Below are 12,340 nucleotides of genomic sequence, written 5' to 3'. Positions count from 1 at the left end.
CCTTCTTCTGTCCAATTTGTTGCAATGCGGAAGTGCGTGAACGTATCTCCAGCGCGCAAAGAACCTTTTTCATTTGTATCATTAAATATCTCGTGCATCCATTATTGAATATGGTTGGTAAAAAGCGAAAGGCTTCTATTGAGGGAGGTGCAAGGAAGAGGCAAGCCATTTCATTTGAAACGAGTGGCAATAATAACGAAGCTTGATGCGCGTGAGAGTGGTGAGCGTTGCACATATATGTACAACTTGAATCGCTCGACCGTCAGTACCATTTATAAACAGAAAGATCGAGCAGCAGGACCCAAATATTGAACGGTGCACAAAGTTTGCAAATCAATTGAATGATGCCATACAGTGCTACCGCATCATTTATGATTAAAAAAAAGAAGAAAACTGTGCAATCGTCGTTAGATCGCTTCTTTCGGCCAGTTTCTAATACATAAATCTCTCTCTCTCTATACAGTACTGTACATATTCTCTCCATTTTATTAAATGTTTTTTTTCAGTACAAACCAATGCGTGTTACTTATACAAGCCTTAAACATACAAATGCACTTATATCAACCTTCAATATACTTATATTGGCCTTAAACATAAATTATAATACAAAATATAGCACTGAATCAACTTACAAACAAATTCAACTTATGAACAATCGCTCGGAACCTAACTCGTTCGTAAGTAGGGGAGCGTCTATATATATAAATATATATATATATATATATATATATATATATATATATATATATATATATATACACATATATAGTTAATGAGAAGATCTTCCGAAAGTGTGCTTGCGGGTGGGAAAAGGCGACCACATACAGGGGACTACAAATCCACCAAGGGAAGATGAATTGCGATCAGAGAGGCCAATAACGACCTTGCACCGCAGCAGTGGGTGAGATAAGAGGGACCAGGAGCCAGGTAGAAAATCACAGTGCCAAAGGACCCAATGTTGCTGAAAGCTGGGAAGGTGCAGAGGAAGAAAACCCCTCGGCGGAGGCAGAAAACCCCTCGGCGGAGGGTGAGCCCCTACGCGAACACCAAGACCCAGCCCACACCATCTCACACAGAACAGAGCCACAAGCAGAGACAAAGAAACCAGCAAGAAAGAATAAGATCAAATGGCCAAAATCAAACAAAGCAGAAACATGGCGTTCTTTGGACACAGACCTGATCAAGACCCAGGAGGAAAGGTTGCTGGGAGGTGTCGAAGCCAAGCTCAACCTGTTTGGGGATGTTATATACCAGACCTGCAGAGACAGGTTTGGTGAAATTACCTTCAAGCAGAAGACCAGCCCAAGTGACAGGGGGAGAAGGGAAAAGGAGATCGCCCAGCTCGCCGACAACTCCGCAAGAACTGGAGGAAGGCAACCAAGTCAGAGAGAGAGGGCCTGAAAGTTCTGTGGGAAGAGGTCAGGCAAAGACTATCCAGGCTTCGCAGAGCTGACCGCATCCGCAAGCGTAACAAATGGAAGTACAAAGAGCCAGCTTCTACAAGGACCCCTTCAAGCACGCCAGACAACTGCTGGAGGAGAATTCCGGAAAGCTCGAGATTACCAGGGAGCTAATGGAACAGCATGTCAAAAGGCAGTACAGTGAGGAACACAGGGGTACATACCCGGTCCCTCACAACCGACGATATATATATATATATATATATATATATATATATATATATATATATATATATATATATATATATATATATAGTAAGATAAGATGACAAAGACGCTTGGCAGTTGCTTGTTCATATTGTATCAGTTTTTGTAAGTATAGAAACATCGTACTCATAAAAACTTGACAACGATTCATCAGACTTTGCCCAAAGTTTGGTCGTTGTCATGGAGACTTGACACTGATTAATCAGACTTTGCCCAGAGTTTGGTCGTTGTCATGCAGGGGTCCCCAAACCGGTCCTCGAGGGCCGGTGTGGGTGCAGGTTTTTGTTCCAACCGGTCTAGCATAAACAGTTTGACCAATGAGATTTCAGCAGAAAACAAGAAGCACCTGACTGCAATCCACTGATTGCACTTGTAGGACACCAGATTGGTGAAGAGGTGTCCTCTTTATGGGTTGGAATGAAAACCTGCACCCACTGCGGCCCTTTGTGGAATAGTTTGGAGACCACTGTTGTCATGGATACTTGACACTCAGTAATCAGACTTTGCCCAGAGTTTGGTCGTTGTCATAGATACTATACTCTGTTTTCCTATATAAAGACTGACACACTGTTCATTGGAGAGAGAGTTGCAAAGGACACCAGGCTGAGCAGTTCTCCACTGTTAGAGCTCTCTCTCCATCCTGCAGTCTGGTGATAAACATATTTCCTATTAAATTGATCTCACTGTTTCTTAACCTGCTCCTGAAGTTGTTTTTACAGACCCAACAAACTTGGTGCCGAAACCCGGTACCCAACAGCCAATAATTGCCGGAGCGATGACGGAGCACGACGAAGGGCAAAATAAAGACTTCCGACAGCATCCTCCATTGAAAGGTTCAACCTGACGGACATTCCCCCGCCGCTTCGGTAATCTAGTGACGGGTCCCTCTGAACCAGGGCAGGTTCGGAACGAGAAAAATCGTGAGTTCACCCTTTGATTTCTGTCTCCTTGAAGTGCGATAATTTGAGTATTGTTACTGCGGTAGTGTGGAATCAGGGACCCCGCTAAGATAATAGAGTCAGGGACTCCACTAAGAATAAGTCAGGGACTTATAGTCTTGGTGTGTTAATAGTCAGGAACTCCGCTAAGAATAAGTCAAGGACTTGTGGTCTTGGTGTGTTAATGGAGTCAGGGACGCTGCTAAGAATCAATCAGGGACTTGTAGTCTTGGTGTGTCAATAGAGTCAGGGACTCTGCTAAGAGAATAGAGTCAGGGACTCGGCTAAGACAAAGTCAGGGACTTGTGGTCTTGGTGTATTCAGAGATTTTGGGTGAATCACGAAGTATTAAGATCAATTTTGGGTAATTTAGAATAGAATTTTTGTTTAAACTATTAAGTAAGTGATTAATATGGGTCAGAAAGCGACAAAAGGGGTGGGTTTGTTGCCGGACTGCAAAATGAAAATCGGAGTTACCGGATGTGAAATATATGCAAATGCATTGTATGGGGAGTTGCCTGTATCTGCCAAGATGGGTGAAGAAACATGGTTTCTGTCCCAATTTGAAGGATATGGAAGGTTTGATGAACTTAGAAAGGGAATTGTTGAAGGGAAGGGAGAGAAAGAGAAAGAAAAGTGAGAAAGTTGAGAAACAGTTGTTGGTGTTGAAAATATTGTAAGAACAGTGTGTGAAATGTCTACACGACATCGAAGAAAAGAAGAAAAAGAAGAACAAGCTAAAACAAGGTTTCATCGCTACCACGAAAATCAGCCCTGAAGAGGAAACCAACGTTCATCAGAGACCGACACAACCGGGAAACGCCCAAGCTGCAGAAAGATTGCCCAACCTTCTTCCTCCAGCGGCGCCACCCACCGGTCACATCTACGCCTCCCTCATAGAACTGGAACGCCCCCCCCCCCGAATATGATACCTCCGCCCCGCGCGCTGACGACAGCATTTCGTCAACAGCCCACACCAGATCCGGCAACTCCTACCGACCTCAAAACTTCGGAGACTATTGGAATGGAAGAGGAACTCCACAGTCCCCAATACAAACGATGGTGGCAGAAAAAAGAAATGTCAAAACCTACCCAATGATGGCTGTGGCGAATCCAAGGTGGGGGGGAAAAACAACAACCACCCACCCTATTGGTCCACCGACCCTGGACCGAGGCCGAATGCCTGGAAGCATGCAAGGGACTCGGACATGTGGAAGAAAATGTGGAACAATGGGCCAGAAACTTCCGTGAGTTAGTGGCGTCCTATCACCTGAATGGAGCAGAAATGGAGAAAGTGTTAAAGAACTCTCTGAAACATAGATTGGGCAGAGTCAGAGTGAGATTCACAGGGCGTGATGCAGGGGGAAACGTATTAGCCTACGACTCTCAAGCCCTAACCGGAGAAATAGAAAAGCTACTAGGAAGAGCAGTGGCAATGTTCCAGAGACCCCCCGACTACCAAAGAATGATGACATGTGCGCAGAAAGAGGGCGAGACCACAAATGATTACTATGCCAGATTAGAAAACTGTGTCAAGTCCAACAGCCGCATGATGGATGACGGCGATGAAACTGGCCCGTTACGAGTCCAGTTGAAACAATGGTTGATCGAAGGACTCCAAGTTCCCATTTCCGGATTCATCAGAAACCACTTCGTCACCTACAAGACTGCCTTATCCGCTGACCTACTCCAATGGGCAAACCACGCAGAGAACATTCACTCCAAGAAGGAAAGGGCCCATGTGACAGCCAGCGCACAAATGATAACCGAGGCACTTCAAGCCACCACCATGTTTGCCGCCAGAGGACAGAGACCCCCGAGAAATGTCCCAGGACCCCGCAACAATGACCAGCAAACCCGTGACCGAATTGAAAGACGATGCTACAACTGTCACCAGAAAGGACACTGGGCCCGAGACTGTCTCGAGTCTCACCTAGAGAGACGGTTCGGACTCCGTCACTCAGAACCACAGAGACAACGGGAGGACAGGGAACCCCGATATGACGAACCACAGTGACGCCAGAGGTCCGTCCAAGAGGACTCCCTCGAACCATCCACGGGGGGATGGGAGGACGAGGGAAGCGAGGGGGAAGAACAAATTAATCTAGGTAACAAGGAACCTCTCCCCTTCCCAGTTATGGACCTGTCAGTCTATACCGCGGACTGCCGATCCTTGGACAACAAACCCTGAGTATAACTCTTGGTAGGACCTCATCGCACACCAGTTTGGTTCCTGGTGGATTCAGGGGCCGATCGGACCATCCTGTCAAACAACGTTCCAGGAGTCAAGCACACCCTGTCCCTCCAAGTTATAGGAGTAGCTGGCGTCCCACAGAGAAGATTCTACTCTCAAGCCATCGTCCTAGAAGATGAGGACGGAATCAAAGTCACTGTCCCCGTTGTCCTATGCTCCGAATGTCCGATCAACCTACTGGGACGAGATATCATGGTCCAGCTTAGGCTAAGCCTAGTGGCCACCCAAAATGGCCTCCAACCCAGGAAATGAAAGACCAGAAACATCTTCCACACCACCACATCCAACACCTTCTACTCTCTCGACATTGTCGGGAAAGATTCTCCCAAGGTAGCTGAAAGTCTGAGAGAACAGGCTATAGATATCTGCCCGGCAGCACCAGGACAGGAACAACAAACATGGCCATTACATGTCACCTGGAAGTTCATGGGAGACCAGAGACCGGACGACAAGTGGTTAAAGCAATTCTCACAGTTGCCCACTCAACGAATCATAATTAACCACGTATATGCAACCGACCAAGGAGTCTGTTTAGCCACTGTGACCCTCCCACCGGCATCAGTAACTCTGACCTCAACAGGACACCGCCCTCATGTCCCACTGAACAAGTTGTTCACTATGGAATGGAAGGATCTTGGACCCTTGACCGACTTTGTGCTGCAAACAAAAGAATTCGAGTAGCAAGACAGCGATGAAGGGGATCAGTGGTGTGAGATCCCTGAATTTGGACAAGTGATCAGAAGGAGCTTGGACTGGGTCATCGATACCATCCCCTCCACACACAAGTACGCATGACTAGACAATCCCGTGGACCTACTCTACAGCGAGACAGATTTCCCCGCTGTACCAGCTAATCTATGGTCCAAGTCCAAAACTGATGTCGGACGGATGAACACAGCAAAACCAGTCACCATCGAAGCCACAACCTCTTACAGCCCTCGGGAATGGCAGTACCTGCTCAACCCAGATCAAAAAGAAGGCATTCGCCCAGCCATCCAGGAGATGCTTGACGCAGGCATACTCATTGAAAGTGATCGTGCAGAATGCAACATGCCAATCTTCCCCGTAAAGAAACCAGGGGGGAGGATGGAGGATGGTCTAAGATTTACGCCAAGTCAATGGAGCAGTGAAATCCCGTGCTCCCAACGTCCCAGACCGCTACATGCTGCTGAACGAACTGAAACCGACACAGAAATACTTCACCGTCATTGATCTAAGTAATGCATTTTTCTCAATCCCACTAGATGCCTCAGCACAAGGATGGTTCGACTTCACCTTTGGCAACAGAAAGTTCACCTACACCAGATTGCCACAAGGATTCTGCGACAGCCCAACCATATTCTCCACAGAGATCCAGATATGCATGAGTTACCATCCACATCCAGAGTCCACAGAAGTCCTCATCTATGTGGACGACATGCTAATTGCAAGCCAAACAGCAGAAGAAAAACCGAAAACTGTCCATCAGAGTGTTCCAACACCTGGAAAAGACGGGGAACAAGGCCTCGTTATCTAAGCTTCAATTTTTCCAGATTGAAGTCACATTTCTGGGACATCTCTGGTCACAAAAAGGTCGAAGGCTATCAGACAACAGGAAGAAGGCCGTCAGAGATGCCTCCAGACCCAAGACCAAGAAGCAAGTCATGGCTTTCCTCGAGTTAGCCAACTACTGTCGAGGATGGATCCTTCACTTCGCACAAATCACCCAGCCACTATTGGACCTCATAAGTGACAAAGACCTCAACCTGTCAGATCCAGTAGAATGGACTCCAGCTGCTGAAGAAGCTTTCAACACTGTTAAACAGGCCATACTAGACTCATCTGTCATGGGCCTGCCAGACTACACCAAGCCTTTTGTTAAAACAGTTGACTGCAAATCAGGATTCATGACGTCTGCCCTTCTCCAACAACATGGTGCTAAACTACGCCCCATCGCCTTCTATTCAAAACGACTGGGTGCGGTAGCACAAGCCCTCCCACCATGCGTGTGTTACACCCTGCATTTGATCTTGACACACAGGGGGAAATAATCAGAACAGCGAGATGTTGTTACTTCAATCCAAACTTTTACTGTAATCATTAACACAAAAACCCATAACATACAATTAAACCCATATATATACATTATCAACACGTTAGAACCCAAAACATAATGTACAATTACACCTATATATATATAAATATATATATTAGCAACACTTTAGAACCCAAAACACAATGCACACACACATTCGTTCAACACACGGTCATAACTTGTTATATCTTTTCCTTTTACAACTTCTAGTAGTCCTACTATCATTCAACAGGGTAAACAATGCAATATCAATAATATAAAATCCTTTCTATGACCGTTATAGACACTGTCAACGATAATGGTGGCCGAAGGTAGCGTGCTAAATGCTATTCCATGTGCGTGACCCGAGACTCTCACATTCACGCCCGTAATTCAAACGTAAATAAACATTAATAACCATTATCTCTTTTCTCACACGCTAAACAGTGTATATTACAAACCCCAAACTCAAACAACCTTTACAACAAACAGCATACCTTGACACACAGGGGGAAATAATCAGAACAGCGAGATGTTGTTGTTACTTCAATCCAAACTTTTACTGTAATGATTCAACACACCTCCCGTGCCTCAAGCTATTTGCTAAGACATCAATAATCGAATACCGATCTACTTTAACATGCCCCACACTTGCCATGTGGATCCAAGGATCACCAATCGAACACCGATACACACATTCAATCCAAACTCGTCATAGCTTCTTTACATGCAATCGTTAATAAATCAAACACTCTAGCATGTCACACTAATAAATCAAACACTCTAGTATGTCACACTAATAGATCAAACACTCTAGTATGTCACACTCTCCCCCACAAAAACAAATGTCGTCCCGACATCAGTATATTCCAAATATCTTCCCCTTGTTGGTTGTTATGCTGAACAGTCTAGCGAACTTGTCATTTCACATCCTCTTCTGTAAACTGATACTCATGAAAACTCCAGGCGGCAAGGGCCACAGTTCAAATATAATCCACAACTCGTACGGTCCACGTTCACTGGATGGAAACTGTAATCACAGTCGTAACAGTCCATGTTCGCATAATACATGCCACCCTTGTAGGCTCAAGCCCGTTGGAGTCCATACATAAAGGGTGGTTGAATGTAATATGGCTGCAGGTGTACTAACCAAGGAACCACTCCTGGTGCAGGGTAAGCAGGTAGCAGCTGATGTGGTGACTGAGTACTATAACAGGAGGGGACACCAAGCTGATCATAGGTCGTTCGTCGTGGTGGATGTCTCTCCCTTCTTGGCCGTTCATAAGTCAACGCCTCAGGTTCATTCACACCGGTTGGCGGAGAGGTCTCTGATAAATGATCATCACGAGGATCTTCAACAGCCAGATTTGTTCCCTCACCAGGCAGGTCCTCCCGCTGATAGTCATCTTCTCGTTGTACTGGTCCGGAAGCAGGGCCCTTCACTCCGAGTCTCTGATTCGCTGGCAGTGGCCTGTGCTCAGACTCCATCCCTTGGGCATCTCTCTCATTTAGCACCTGGAGGGGCTCGTAGTGAAAGTCATCTTCGTAACCACTGTCTTGGTCTGTCTCTTGAAGATGAGATACCGGCTGCTGTTTATTTCTCTCCATACTCTTGTCAATTTTTCCTCCTTCTGGTGTCAGGTTTTTTATCAGGATGCGCTCTCCTGGTTGTAGCACGGAGCTCCTCACTTTGGTGTCATAGTGCTTTTTACCTCGTTCTGCAGCTTTTCGTACACTCACGGTGGCAATGGTGTACGCCTCCTCCATCCCTTGTCTCCCTTTCTCCACTTTGGCCTTGTATAACTCCAGCTTGTCAGCTTTGATTGCGCGTTCTCTCAGCGCATCCAGTTCATCGCGATAGGCGCGGGCTGCACGGGCGTCTACGAGCAGCTCTAAATTCTCCTGCTGGAGCCTCTTTATTTCTTCCTCCATGTTTTCCTGCTGGTGTCTGTTGTCCAGCAGTTGTTCATTCCTCTCTTCTAGCTCTTGTCTAAGTCGTCTGATCTTTGCCTTTGAATCGGCAGGTTCCACCATCAGGTGTTGCCGAGTTCCCACCTGCTGCTGTTGCATGCTGGGAGGATTGACGATGGCCAGTGGACTGGGTGTGCCACAAAGCACACGAACCACACCTTCCCTTTCCTGAGTTAGCTCTGCTATTGTCTCTTCTTTTAGTGGTCTGCCTCCTCGGATTTTACATCCAGCTTGGAAATGTTCTCCACTCCCACACCAATAACAATGTGTGCACTTCACATCTCGCCCTCCCTGCTGACAAGCAAAACACCTTCTTGGGACATAAGCAGGGCGGCTAGTGTTCCAGGGGGGTGCTGGGGGCTTGCTGTAGTAATTTTGTTTTGCAAAAGGTGGCTGGGGCTTCCGAACTGGTCTTCTAAATGAAGGTGGGAGGTAGGACTGAGGCTGAAACATAGCCTGCTGTAGTGTCTCTCTGATCTGAGCTATCTCTGCACTGAGATCTTTAAGAGAAGCAACACTTGCCTTAAGTTCAGTCAACTCCGCTCGTACCTCACGGGACACTTTTGGTTTTTCTTCTCCAGGGCAATTGGTAGGTCGTAGTTCTTCTGACTGCACCTTGCTAACATGTGTCGCTGCCTGTGGGGTACTAAACTTCTTTTTATTTCTCCTTTCTGTTTCATTAGCACAGGCTACATTTAACCGCTCTAGCAAAAGCTCATCTGAAGTCTTACAGTTCAGCAAGAGAGGCTGCATATCTACTCTAACACTGTCACTCTGGAGACCAGTGAGTATCGTGTGCAAGCACATACGCTGGACTAAACTTGGGTTGTACTGGATTCCTGATTCTGATTCTCGAGATGCAAACAGTACCTTCTGCCTAAGAACTAAGACTCGCATTAAGAAACTTTGAGGAGTCTCTTTGATATGCTGCACTTCTTAAGCTAACTGCACATAGAGGTCGGTAGCACTCCTTTCCTGAAAATGAGCGCGTAGGATGCGTTTGAGTGTGGGAAGAGTGAGGTTAGGTTTCTCTTCCAAATAATTACGTAGCTGCAAACTGGGGGAGATAGCTCTGATAACTGCATCAATAATTTCCACATCTAGGTAACCCCTATTCAGTCCATTTTCAATTTGATGAACAAGGCTGGAGAATGTCAGCTTGTCTCTTTGGCCTGGTTCACCTATCTGGCCAGCAATTTTGAAGTCCTTGCGCCAGTATGAGCTTGGCTGGGGCTGGGGAGACACACCCCCTTGAGGGTCCGCAGCATCTGGTAGCTGGGGCAAAGTTATTGGAGTCTCTTCCAATCTTGATCCTTGCTTTTCGTTTTCATCTATTTTGACTTCATGCTTCATATCTGATATTTTATCTTTCAGTTTCAACAATTCAGACATGCCTTCATCCTCTACTTCCTCTAGTTCTTCTCTTTCTAGGTACTTTACAATGTGAGCCACTAATGATAGACGCGATTTCCGTTTAACACTTCTTAATATGTTAAGAAAATCACATATTTCCAGTAGGTTATTTTCCGTCAGGTTGTTCAATGTTCCTACCACCTCTTCGAGTAACTGTTCCATTTTGTTGACGATCTAGGAGCTCTGTTGACTGTACAGGAGTGAACTCTGAACTGGCACGTCTTTACTGTCCCTCTGATGATCTCGTAGGCCTCAGATGACAAGTACTCAACCGCCAACTTCCAGTTCTTCTTAAACAGCAACACCTCCTCTCACTGCCATCGGCCTGGTTTTGTGGGGGGATTTAGCTGGCTCAGAATTCAGTGAGCAGGTCTTGGACACTGGACATCTGAACAGCAATCCCAGCGGTGCCTCCAAAATGTTACACCCTGCATTTGATCTTGACACACAGGGGGAAATAATCAGAACAGCGAGATGTTGTTGTTACTTCAATCCAAACTTTTACTGTAATCATTAACACAAAAACCCATAACATACAATTAAACCCATATATATACATTATCAACACGTTAGAACCCAAAACATAATGTACAATTACACCTATATATATAAATATATATATTAGCAACACTTTAGAACCCAAAACACAATGCACACACACATTCGTTCAACACACGGTCATAACTTGTTATATCTTTTCCTTTTACAACTTCTAGTAGTCCTACTATCATTCAACAGGGTAAACAATGCAATATCAATAATATAAAATCCTTTCTATGACCGTTATAGACACTGTCAACGATAATGGTGGCCGAAGGTAGCGTGCTAAATGCTATTCCATGTGCGTGACCCGAGACTCTCACATTCACGCCCGTAATTCAAACGTAAATAAACATTAATAACCATTATCTCTTTTCTCACACGCTAAACAGTGTATATTACAAACCCCAAACTCAAACAACCTTTACAACAAACAGCATACCTTGACACACAGGGGGAAATAATCAGAACAGCGAGATGTTGTTGTTACTTCAATCCAAACTTTTACTGTAATGATTCAACACACCTCCCGTGCCTCAAGCTATTTGCTAAGACATCAATAATCGAATACCGATCTACTTTAACATGCCCCACACTTGCCATGTGGATCCAAGGATCACCAATCGAACACCGATACACACATTCAATCCAAACTCGTCATAGCTTCTTTACATGCAATCGTTAATAAATCAAACACTCTAGCATGTCACACTAATAAATCAAACACTCTAGTATGTCACACTAATAGATCAAACACTCTAGTATGTCACACTTGCAAGCCATATATGCTGCAGCCATGGCCGTCCAAAGTTCCGCTGAACTCATACTCTACGGGTCAGTCACACAGTTGACATGTTATTAACCCAGACCAAAATGACATTTCTATCTCCAGCTCGACACCTTCCCCTCACCGCGACATTGCTCTCACAACCACACCTCACAGTTCAAAGATGTAATACCCTGAACCCAGCCACACTGTTGACCACTGAAGAAGATGGAGATCCACAGACTTGTCAACTAAGAACCGAAGAGAATTACAAACCAAGGCCTGAGCTAATGGACAACCCACTGCCCACCGGATACATTGTCTATGTGGATGGATCATCATCAAAAACCCGGACGGAAAAAAACCACACCGGATACGCCGTGGTGACTCAAAAAGACACCCTAAAGACAGGACGACTCCCCGGCAACTGGTCTGCACAAGCCGCAGAAATAGTGGCCCTGACAGAGGCCTGTGAACTATTCCAAGGACAAGACGTGACGGTGTGGACAGACAGCCAATATGCATTCCCTACAGTCCATGTATTCAATGGACAGTGGGCCAAACGAGGAATGAAAACGTCCAATGGCTCCCCAGTCAAAAACGCAGAGCTTCTCTCAGAGCTCCTCAAAGCGGTTCAGCTACCAATGAAGCTGACTATCTGCAAATGTAAAGCACACACAACGGGACAATTCCTAGTCTCATTGGGGAACAAGCGAGCAGACGAAGCAGCCAAAGAAG

The sequence above is a fragment of the Stigmatopora argus genome, chromosome 1 (genome assembly GCF_051989625.1).
Source record: "Stigmatopora argus isolate UIUO_Sarg chromosome 1, RoL_Sarg_1.0, whole genome shotgun sequence".
Lineage (NCBI taxonomy): Eukaryota > Metazoa > Chordata > Actinopteri > Syngnathiformes > Syngnathidae > Stigmatopora > Stigmatopora argus.
Note: the sequence above shows the minus strand (reverse complement) of the source record.